The 11,446-nt window shown below is 33.5% G+C and overlaps 1 pseudogene; it reads right to left on the bottom strand.

The window, feature by feature from the left end:
- Positions 1 to 5,116: 5,116 nt before the first annotated feature.
- LOC107869597 lies at positions 5,117 to 6,984 on the bottom strand (annotated as a pseudogene).
- Positions 6,985 to 11,446: the final 4,462 nt, after the last annotated feature.

The raw sequence follows: 11,446 nt of genomic DNA, 5'->3' as shown, positions 1-11,446 counted from the left end.
CATGACATACCGATGATAGCCTTTTTTCATCAATCAAACTCAATTGCTCTAATTGGGTTTTGACCCACTAATCATCATCATTTTAGCTTCTACAACAACTCGAAGAGATGGAATCTCAATTTTTGCAGGATAACCGCTTTGGTCCCATAGACAAGCGAGTACGGAGCTGCACCTATTGAAGTCCGAACTGTAGTATGATAACCCAATGAAGCAAAAGGCAACTTTTCATGCCATTATTGGGATCCTTGTACCATTTTGCGGTATATTTTCTTTAGGTTCTTGTTGGTAGTTTTTGTAGCACTGTTCACCTTCGGGCGATAAGGAGTTAAATTTCGATGCATAATCTTAAATTGTTAGAACACTTCTTGCATTAAGTGACTATTGAAATTTGCAGCATTATCTGTGACAATTATCTTTAGGATGCCAAACCGACAAATGATGTTGGAGTGAACAAAATCAACCATCACTTTCTTGGCCACTGACTTGAAAGTAGTTACTTCCACCCACTTCGTGAAATAATCAATTGGTCCAATTATGTCCATTCCCCAAGCTATAAAAGGCCATGGAGCAGTCATTGTATGCAACTCAGATGGAGGGGAATGTATCAAGTCATTGTGTACCTGGCATTCGTGACATTTACAAACAAAACTGATGGAATATAGCTCCATGGTAAGCCAATAATAACCTACTTGAAGTATTTTCTTTGACAAAACATACCCACTCATGTGTGGTCCACAAATCGCTAAATGTACTTCAGTCATGATTTTTTAAGCTTTGTTAGCATCTATGCACCTTAAAAGTCCCAAATCAGGAGTCCTCTTATACAAGATTCCCCTATTTAGGGAAAATCTGCTAGCCAGTCGTCGAATGGCTCTCTTTTGGTTACTATCAACGTGTACGGGATATTTTTTAGTCTGAATATATTATTTGATATCATGGAACCATGGCTCCCCATCAAGTTCTTCCTTAACTACATTGTAATATGCATATTGATCACGAATCTGTATATGCAGGGGATTGATATGAGTCTTTTCGGGATGTTGGAGCATCGAATATAAGGTCACCAAAGCATCAACAATCTAATTATGAGCTCTGGGAATATGCTATAACTTTACTGATACAAATCGTTGACAAAGATCTTGCAAACAACCTCGATAAGGTAGGAGTTTTGAATCACGAGTCTCCCAATCTCCTTGGATTTGGTGGACTAACAAATTTGAGTCTCCTAACACCAACAGTTCTTGGATTCCCATGTCAATAGCTAGTCTCAAACCTAGAATATAAGCTTCATATTCTGCTATATTGTTGGTATAGTAGAATCAAAGTTGGACTGTTACAGGATAATATTATCCCGATTCAGAAATAAGAACTACCCCTATCCCTACTCTTTTTACATTAGCAGCTCCATCAAAAAACAACTTCCATCCTGAATGGAAATCATCAAAAATAACCTTATCAACATACAATACCTCTTTATTTAGAAAATGAGTCTTCAACGGCTCATATTCCTCATTACTAGGATTTTTAGCCAAATGATATGCTAAAGGTTGAACTTTCATTGTAATTCATGTCACATAGACAATATCAAATTTTGTGAGCAGTATCTGCCATTTTGCGAGTTTGCCTGTGGGCATAGGCTTATGAAAAATGTACTTTAAAGGATGCATACGAAAGATGAGGTAAGTAGTGTAAGATGACAAGTAATGCTTCAGCTTTTGTGCTACCTAAGTTAAGGCGCAATAAGTCTTTTCAAGAAGAGTACACTTAGCCTCATAAGTGGTAAACTTTTTGCTAAGGTTGTAAATGTCTTGCTGTTTTCTGCCTGTGACATCATGTTGACCCAATACACAGCCAAAAGAATTGTCTAACATAGACATATACAATATCAAGGGTCTGCCTGGCTCTGGAGGAAACAAAATAGGCGAATTCGAAAAGTACCTCTTAATTCTGTCAAATGCCTCTTGACATTCTTCAGTCCATTCAACTTTAGCATTCTTCTTCAACAACTTAAATATTGGCTCATAGGTCGTCGTGAGTTGGGCAATGAATCTATTGATATAATTCAACCTTCCAAGTAAGCTCATCACCCCCGTTTTGTTCTTTGGAGGAGAAAATCTTGAATAGCTTTTATTTTTGAAAGATCTAACTCAATGCCACGTCGACAGACTATGAACCCCAGGAGTTTTCCCGACGGGACTTCAAATACATATTTCACTAGGTTAAGTTTGAGATCATACCTTTGAAGCCTTTCAAAGAATTTCCTCAGATCCCTAACATGGTCAGACTGCTCTCTTGATTTAATGATCACGTCATCCACATAAACTTCAATCTTTTTGTGCATCATGTCATGAAACATTGTGGTCAATGCCCTCATGTAAGTTTTCCCAGCATTCTTTAGTCCGAATGGCATAACTCGATAACAATATGTCCCTCGTGATGTGATAAATAATATCTTTTCTGCATCTTCTGAATTCATAATGATCAGGTGGCACCCGGCATAACAATCCCCAAAAAATGCAAGATCATATTTGGCACAATTGTCCAACAAAATATGAATATTGGGAAGTGAAAAATCATCTTTCAAACTTATTTTATTTAGATCACGATAATCAACACACATTCGAACTTTGCCATTCTTTTTGGAACAGGGATAATTTTGCCAACCAAGCAGGATATTGGGCCACTCCAATGACTTTAGCCTCAAGTTGCTTCATGATTTCGTCTTTGATTTTTACACTCAAGTCAGTTTTAAGATTCCTTAACTTTTGCTTAACAGGAGAAAAATCAGGATCAATTGGCAACTTATGAACTACCAAATCAGTGCTCAAACCGGGCATATCATCATAAGACCACGCAAAGATGTATTTGTACTCAAGCAAAGCTTAAATTATAGATTTCTTTTGTTGTGGTTGAGCATGTACCCTTATCTTAGTCTCCCTAATATTTTTATGATCTCATAAATTGATCGCCTTAGTTTCATCCAAATTGGGATTTTACTTATTCTCAAACTGTTTAAAATCTTTGCTTATATCCTCAAATGCTTCCTCCTCATAGTATTCAACTTTTTTATTCATTATTTTATAATTAGATTGGTTTTTTAAATCTGGTTGGCAATTCTGCATGCATGTCATATCATTGGAATCGGCATAGATAGAACTGTATGATACAAAATAAATAAGTTAATATTGGACACAAAATAAGACAAAGGGAAACTGCACTTTATTAAAAACAAATATAGAAAGAGTTTTAACTTAAAATACCAAGTTAAAAATTTGAATTACAATCCTAGAACGATTTAAATTATAGGAAAAAAAATAAAGAAACTACCAAGACTCCTTCATAGTAGGGAGAGGAGTGGCCTCCCAATTGTTAAGCTAGACATCAGGGCCGATAAATTGTACATCTGCATTACTGATACCTTTCCCAATTTCAACCATATCAGATTCAATGAACATATTCTGGAAAAGGCCAATTAACTTTGTATCATCATCATTCATTGACTCTGCAGCAGGTAACATGGAGAACCTAGCAGCACTGACTCTGATGAAAGACTCGTGAAGTATCCGTATCGACTTTGTAAGTGACCATGACTCTTTCTTATGCTTTTTAGCCTTCTTTATATCCTCAAAAGTGGGCTCATATCCCAAAACAAAGGTACCAAGGTTCTCATGGAGTTTTACTGGATGAACCCTGCCTTGCAAAAACATCCCTAGACCTTTTCCTGATTTGAAACCATGCTTCAACATTTCATTAACTACCATAACAGATGTTGAGGACAGTTGTGGTCTTGGTATGAGATTCCCCTCGAGGACATGCTCAACACTCACTACCTTAAAAGCTTGATGAATTAGCACTCTATCTGTAATATCTGCCTCAATGGAGGAAACAGAGTAGTCTTTATACATGGATAAGTCTCCTTTACCATGAACAACTATTTCTTGCCTATCCTATTCAAATTTGACCATTTGATGCAGTGTAGATGCAACTGCTCCAGCCCTATGAACCCATGGACTACCCAATAACATATTATATAAATCATTAATGTTCAACACTTGAAAATTCAAGGTGAAATCTACAGGCTCGATTGTTAATATGACCTCTATTTCACCAATGGCTTCCATTTTTTCTTCGTCAAAACCTTTGACACATACATTATTAGGTTGGATCCTTTTCACTTTAACATTCAACTTTTTCAAAGTTGATATAGGACAAATGTTGGCACCTGATGCTCCATCAATCAAAACTTGAGTGACGTACGAATGCTCACATTTCAAAGTAATGTAAAGACCTCTGTTATGTCTGGTACCTTCTACAGGCAATTCATTGTTTGAGAAAGTGGTCCTATTTACCTTAAGGATCCTTCCAACAACTTTTTCTAACTGATTCACCTTAATCTCACTTGGAAAAAATGCCTCATTAAGAATCTTCATTATAGCCTTACAGTGATCCTCTGAATGTATCAATAAAGACCACAAAGAAATCTGGGTTGGCTTCTTCTTCAACTGTTCTACAACATAATATTCTGGCAATTTCATCTTCTACAAGAATTCTTCAGCCTCTTCTTCAATAACTGGTTTCTTGACTGTCATTCATTTGCCATTGCCTTGTTTATTCTTTCTTAACTTAACTGGGGCATAGCACCTCCCAAAACGAGTTAATCCCTCTACTTCATCCACCTCTTCAATTATTTCTTTTCCCTTGTGCATCACCACAACGCGATCATAGTTCCAGGGCACTGCTTCGGTATTAACCATAGGCAGCTGCGACACTGGTTTAATAATAATAAAAGTTATGGGAGCTCCTTTTATGATTAATAATGGCTTAGTGGATCTTCCAGGATAAATGAGCTTTGGTTTTACTTGACTTGACCCAACATTTCCTGAAATCTCTTTCCCCACCACCAAGGGAACATTCAATGATTTGGGTTTTGCTATCACCACCTCCATTTCTACAGGTTTTCCTTTTGTCAAATCTACAACATTTGCTTATTTTTCCAAATCAGTTTTAATTTTAATGATCGGCTTGAAGGAAATGGCATGAATGAACCCAACTTTTAACGGAGCTCATAAATGAGTCATTTCTGATAGTTCAGTGGCATATTTGAGCGCAAGAATTGTTGCCTCATCAAATAGTTGAATTTTATTTTAACTTAATGCTGGCATAAAACATAAATAATAAGAATAGAACAAAGTACTTATCCTAATAAAGATGGAGGGGAAGTCTTGGTTCCATGATCATAGATATCGGCCTCTTTGGATGTGTAGTCAATCCATAAATCTCCTCCATGCTTATATCTTCCAAATTTCCTGCTAATTTCCAATTGAATCCATGCAACAAGTTAGCCATTGTTGTTCGAACAACCTTAATTCCAAAGTTATACCCGGGACACCTCCTCCTTCCAGAACCAAATGGCAATAGTGAGAAGTTTTGTCCTTTCATGTCTGTTATTTTCTATGAACCTTTCTGGAATGAACTCTTCTGGCCTATCCCAATACTTTGAATTTCTTCCTATAGACCATACGTTTATATAAGCAGCTGTCCCTTTTGGTATGTCATAACCAGCAACAGTAAAATCCTCAGTAGAGTAATGGGGAGGAAGCAATGCACATAAAGGGTGCAATCTAAATGTCTCTTTGATTATGGCGTCTATATAAGGTAGCTGGGAGAAGTCCTTTTCTTCAACCCATCGTTCTTTTCCAATGGCTCTGTCAAGTTCTTGGTGTGCCTTCTCGATAATGTTTGGTATCCTCAAAAGTTCTTGGGATCCCCATTCTATTGTTGCTGCTGAAGTATCTGTTCCACCCGTTATGAAATTGTGTCATTAATACATAGCAAACAAACGCCAAATATTAACAACAAATTAAAAAAAAATGGTCTATCTTATTGTCATGTAATATTGTTCTTGTTTTTGAGAAAATAAGTGATCTTACATGCATTAATCCCATCAGGTTATCAGCCGTAAGCTTAATTTGAAGATTAGGGTTATCAGCAAGGTGCAACAGAACATCAATCATATCCTTTGGAATAAAATCCTTTTTTGTTTGCCTCTTTGACTTGTGATCTTCAATTACATATTTGTAAAATTCTGTCCAATTCTTTCCTAACGCCTTCATTCGCTTTAGTTCCCTTGCAAGTCGAACCAACTAAGCCAAGGTACCCAATCCCCAAGATTAATTGACCCACCAAAAAAAAACCACTCGTCCAACATCTGTTGCAATGTTTCAAATGTTACTATTGAAGCATCTGAGTTTGACTGATCATAATGATCACTAAAGTACTTGTCACTCAAAATTCGTCTTTCCTCAATACGAATATACTCTAATGAGTCGAGGCTTTTGGGATTAAATACCTCCGTTAGGTAGATTTTTCTAGCGTGCCGCCAGTATGCTCCATAAGGTGCCCATGTTATGTCTGAGTAGTTAAAGCTAGTGTACTTACCCGCTGCCAATGCAGGACGAGAAGCAAAGATAGCATCATGTGTTTTTAATATCTCTTTAGCCATTTCTAGAGATGATGCTATCAGAACAGGCTTGGAACCGAACTTTAGGAGCATTAAATCTCCATATTTTTGAGAAAGATGGTGCAAAGACTCATGTGGGAGTGAACCAAGCAGGTTCAAATTGCCAATAATTCGCCATGGCCTTGGACCTGGTGGTAGTTTCCTTTTTGGATGGTTGAACTTTTTTGTGAGAAAAGCTAATGCTATTAGCCATGCACCCAACGCTATGAAAACCCAAGATATCTCCAGCATTGATAATGAATGGTTGTACTTGAATAGGCAATAGTTCAAGAAAGCTCGAGAATATATTGGGAAACCTGCTAAAGTATTAGTAAGTGGTATTTTGACCTTTTTAGTTTTCTTCAAAGTAAGTGATGCTTCATATCATCGACAAGGTATTATTTGTTTTTCTCCATCTTCAGATTAACTCAATTCTGAGGTAAGAATTGTTCGAGTGCATATTCGGACACCAATTATTTATTTCTTTTTTGATGTGTGAATCTTAACAATATTTTATGTAACTAAGAAATTATATAAATAGGATGTAGTACTCACTCCATTTCACAATAAGTGAATTGTTAGAGCAATTTTAATGTTTCAAAATAAGTGAATGGTTCACAATTCAAGGCAAATGTTGGAAATTTTTTCCAAATTTACCCTCCATTAAATGTGCATTGGGAGTAATGTATCATGTGTGTTTGCTTTTTGAAGAGGGTAAAAATGAAAAAACATGATAAATTTATGTCTTTGCTCTTTTTTCTTAACATATGTGCCAAAATCAAACAATTAACTTATTGTGGAACGGAGGAAGTATTTAATTACAGACAATTTATTAAGAGATGTGCTGAAACTAAAAACATTACTCAATGTGGACCGAAGGGGTAAATTTAAAACAAGAATGGTGGAATACCGATAAATGTGTTCAGCTCATTTAAACCACTTTTTAAAAAGTAATCATCCTTCTAAAAGCTATTAACTACTATTAAATTTAACTTTTATGCACCGATAATAGACAATTTATTCTCTTAGTTAAGTTAATGTTACACAAAACATGCTGATGTCTATGATAATTTTGTTTTGATAACATGAAGAATACAAAAAATAACTAAAAAAATCACCAATAGTATGGAAAGTTTCTACACTAGACGCATACAAATTACAAATAAAATTAAATTCTTAGAAATTGTGGGAAGTATATTTATTTCGTCATTTCCGGAATAATGATAATCCTAAATGGTAAATCCTTTTTTTTTTTTCTTTTTGATAGATAATTGTTGAACGATTATAAATTCAATCGTAAAATAGCACAACCACGGAATAATCTTATCTCCTTCTTTACATATTGTACTAGAATGATTCATTTCTAGGACCACAAATTTAGATTTCAAAGAAGCTGTGAAAGATGAAATATTGTACTAGCAAGATTTATTTGTAGGACCATCAAAGAGGGAGTCATAATTGTGTGTATCGTATTGCATTCGTCGTCTTCTATGTTCTAACTTAAGAAGGCGCTTTGGCGTAGGATTTGAGATTTTTCAATTTTAGATTTGAGATCTTTTTTAATGAAATTTGCATAAAATTGTGATTTTAATATATTTTAATGTAAGATGTGTTTCAAAAGTTTATATCTTCTTTAAAAAAAAACATGTTTGAAGTGGATAGACTGTTCGTACATGTGGAAGGGTTATTTTTTAAATAATAACTTGTCACTATTATTGAATTTTAATTAGGATTTATGAATCTTTATAAGATTATGTGCATTTGAAAATTTGTAATCACAAATATTTATTTATAAAAAAAACATAAAAATTTGTGATTTATTAATGCAATGCTTTAGATTATTCTGATACCTTATTTATGAACTATAATTTATTCATTTAGGGTGTATTTGTTTTTTTTAAGATTAAGACGTCTGAATCTGAATGGATATCTGAATGATTAAGATTCTATATCTAGATCTGAATATTGAATGATTAAGATTGTTTATTTTTTAACATCTGAATGTACGTAATTTATTTATTTGTAATAAATATGCAATTAAATTTAAAAAGTAATAAAATATTATATTATATGAAAAAATATTACACAAAGAATTAACTTAAAAAATAAAATTATTATTTGAGTGATAATTAAAATATTTAAAGATAAATATATTATGTTAAATATAATTATTGAATTATTTAAATTATTAAAAAAAGATATATCGATTAAAATTATTGTGATATGATGTAATTATAAAAATTAAATTCAACATAAAGCAATCTGTCAATTAAACTGATCCAACAAACTAAAATAATTAATCAGATATAATTTTGACTTAGATGCATAAATATTAAAGTATTTGAATAATTAATTAATACAAAAATGGACACATGTTTATTTGTTAATTATGAAATCTGAGGAAAAATATCATTAGTAAGTTCAATGTTACGTTATGAACAGGCACAGATAAGATTCTATTATCCAAAGAACTACAAATTTTATACTCAAAACAAAAAATTGCAAGCAGAAATTTAGAATTTAGCAAATAATGAATTCACAAATTGATAACTAAAATATTTATAAAAAAATTTGGTGAATCATACCTAAAAGAGAAGGAAAGCAAGTGAAGAGAGAGAGAGAGAGAGAGAGAGAGGAAAGAGAGGGAGAGAGATAACTTGAAAAGAGAGATGAAATAATGAAGTGAGAGAGTTAGAGATTATGTTTTAAAAAGAGTCTAAATGTTATTCAAACTTCTTTTTATATTTGATCCATTCATATGTTTTTAGATACATTAAGAGATTCTTTTAAAAAAAAATGTACTTAATGGGCTGAAGTCTGAACCATTAAGATTCAGACCTCAATTAAGTACAAACAAATAGGTCCTTAGTAAGATACTATAAGAGTTGGGGAAGTATTTGTAATTTTTAACAATTATGAATTTTCATGATTATGGGAAAAAAAGTTCAAATTGCATATCTAACAAAATTTTAATTTCAACTCAACTTAATGTTAAATTTTGATTTAATTTGAAGTCATGTTCAATCTTTGTTCAACTAGTAATTTTGTCCACGTTTCATAGTCATGAAAAAGAAAGTCATTATTAACCCATATTTTTTATGAGAACGAGACATTTAGGGTCGTTTGGTACATTGAATGAGATAAGTAAGAATATTTCATGAGGTGCAATATCCTATGGGACTATTTTTATTCCTCTCTTTCCATGAGATAGTAATTCCACCATTTTAGTACGAGTGGTGAGATAAAATAATTTTGAAATTAATTAATACCTTATACCAAATATTTTTAGGGTTTTTGCCCTGATTTTCTTACCAAAATTGAGTTTTAGTTTTCTATTGATGGAGAATAAAAGTAGAACCATAATCACTTTTATTTTTCCTTAAAGAAAAATAAAAAAAATTTCATATTTGGCAAACCTCTTTCTTGGAGGAAAGGTTTAGGATATCTATAAATAAAATACCCCTTTCTCATACCATAACACAGTAGCATCCACAATGTAGTCATTTACGAGTCTTGTTTAGGGGGAGATTTTCTCCCAATAGTTTTATGTTTTCTTTAATATTACGTTTTAGATGTAGGTCAATTAGTCAAATAATATAATAATATTAAGCTTTTTAGTATTGTTTTATGTGTCTTCTGAATTGTCACCATAATAATTTGCAATTAATAGCTTCTGCATGATGCCTTCTCAATAAAAATCAAATCATTACAGATTAAAAATCAAATCAGTAAAGTTAAGATTGGAAGGGCCTGGATAAGGTTACCTTAAGGAGGCTGGTTAGGTAGCCATCTGTCTTTCCATCATGGACCATCCATTGAGTGGAATTCTTACAAAAGTTCCAGGCTCTTTGGATGGCTTTCCAAGTTCTAGAACTATTGTTGTTGTGCATGTGGGTAGGTCTGTTGGGCCTACTAACCCCATATTTGGTGTTGAGAACATTTACCCATAGAGAGTCGGGGTTTTGATTTGTCACAACCCAAAAATGAGGATCATGATAGCATTTCTCGCGGCGTACCTTGACAAGTAAGCCTATCACCCAAACTGAGACAAAAAGAGAAAAATACAGAAATATCCCAAGCTAAGGCTTCTAAAATGAAACTGAATCATACAAGTAATCATAACAATGCGGAAAGGACTATCCAAAATATCGATCATGCCCAAAACCAGGCGTCAATAGTGTAAAAACTACTATTACAATTCAGGAGTCAAATACATCAGAAAAATAACCACACAGGAATAATACTTTGTCTCCGAATATTAATAAAGACATAACTACTATAGAAAGATAGAGGTGAACTTCAGACGCATGAATGTTCAACCGCTACCTTGGAAGCTCCAACAATCGCCCGAGGCTAGCAAGGTGAGGCACACTCGAGCTAGGACCTACACCAAAAGGGTGCAGTAGGAATGAGTATGGTTCACTTGTACTCAATAGGTATCATAGGTTATCAGTTTACCTAATAACCCAATAAGAAAAAATCGAACCGAACCAATAACCTAATAATTTTTTTTATAAAACCATTAAAAAAATATTAACCCAATAACAATAAATCAATAATATTTTTATCGGTCGGTCTAACTTTTGCACACCCCTACCCTCAAGGAACTTTTAACAATATGCTATAATAATATTTATTACTGGATCATAACTATCAACAGAACAAAGAAAACAAATTTCTTTAATTACCTTTACAGCAATCAAATATTTTAAATCTAGATGTAAGTTTAACAGTTGTGATAATTCCTTGTTTATTCATTTGTAGTAGGCGAAATTCAAAAGGGGGTGAATTAAAAATTTCTGTGAGTCGACTATTGAGCCTTAATAGTCGACTTGCTTGCAAATTAACACACTTTACACAACAGATTAGATTTAAATAAATAGACAAATAAATAATCAACTTGAAGTAAGGACACGGAGATTTATCCTAGTTCGAAACATCAATGTG

Source organism: Capsicum annuum, chromosome 4 (assembly GCF_002878395.1).
Source record: "Capsicum annuum cultivar UCD-10X-F1 chromosome 4, UCD10Xv1.1, whole genome shotgun sequence".
In the NCBI taxonomy this organism is placed as follows: domain Eukaryota; kingdom Viridiplantae; phylum Streptophyta; class Magnoliopsida; order Solanales; family Solanaceae; genus Capsicum; species Capsicum annuum.
Note: the sequence above shows the minus strand (reverse complement) of the source record. Positions and strands in the feature narration are given on the sequence as shown.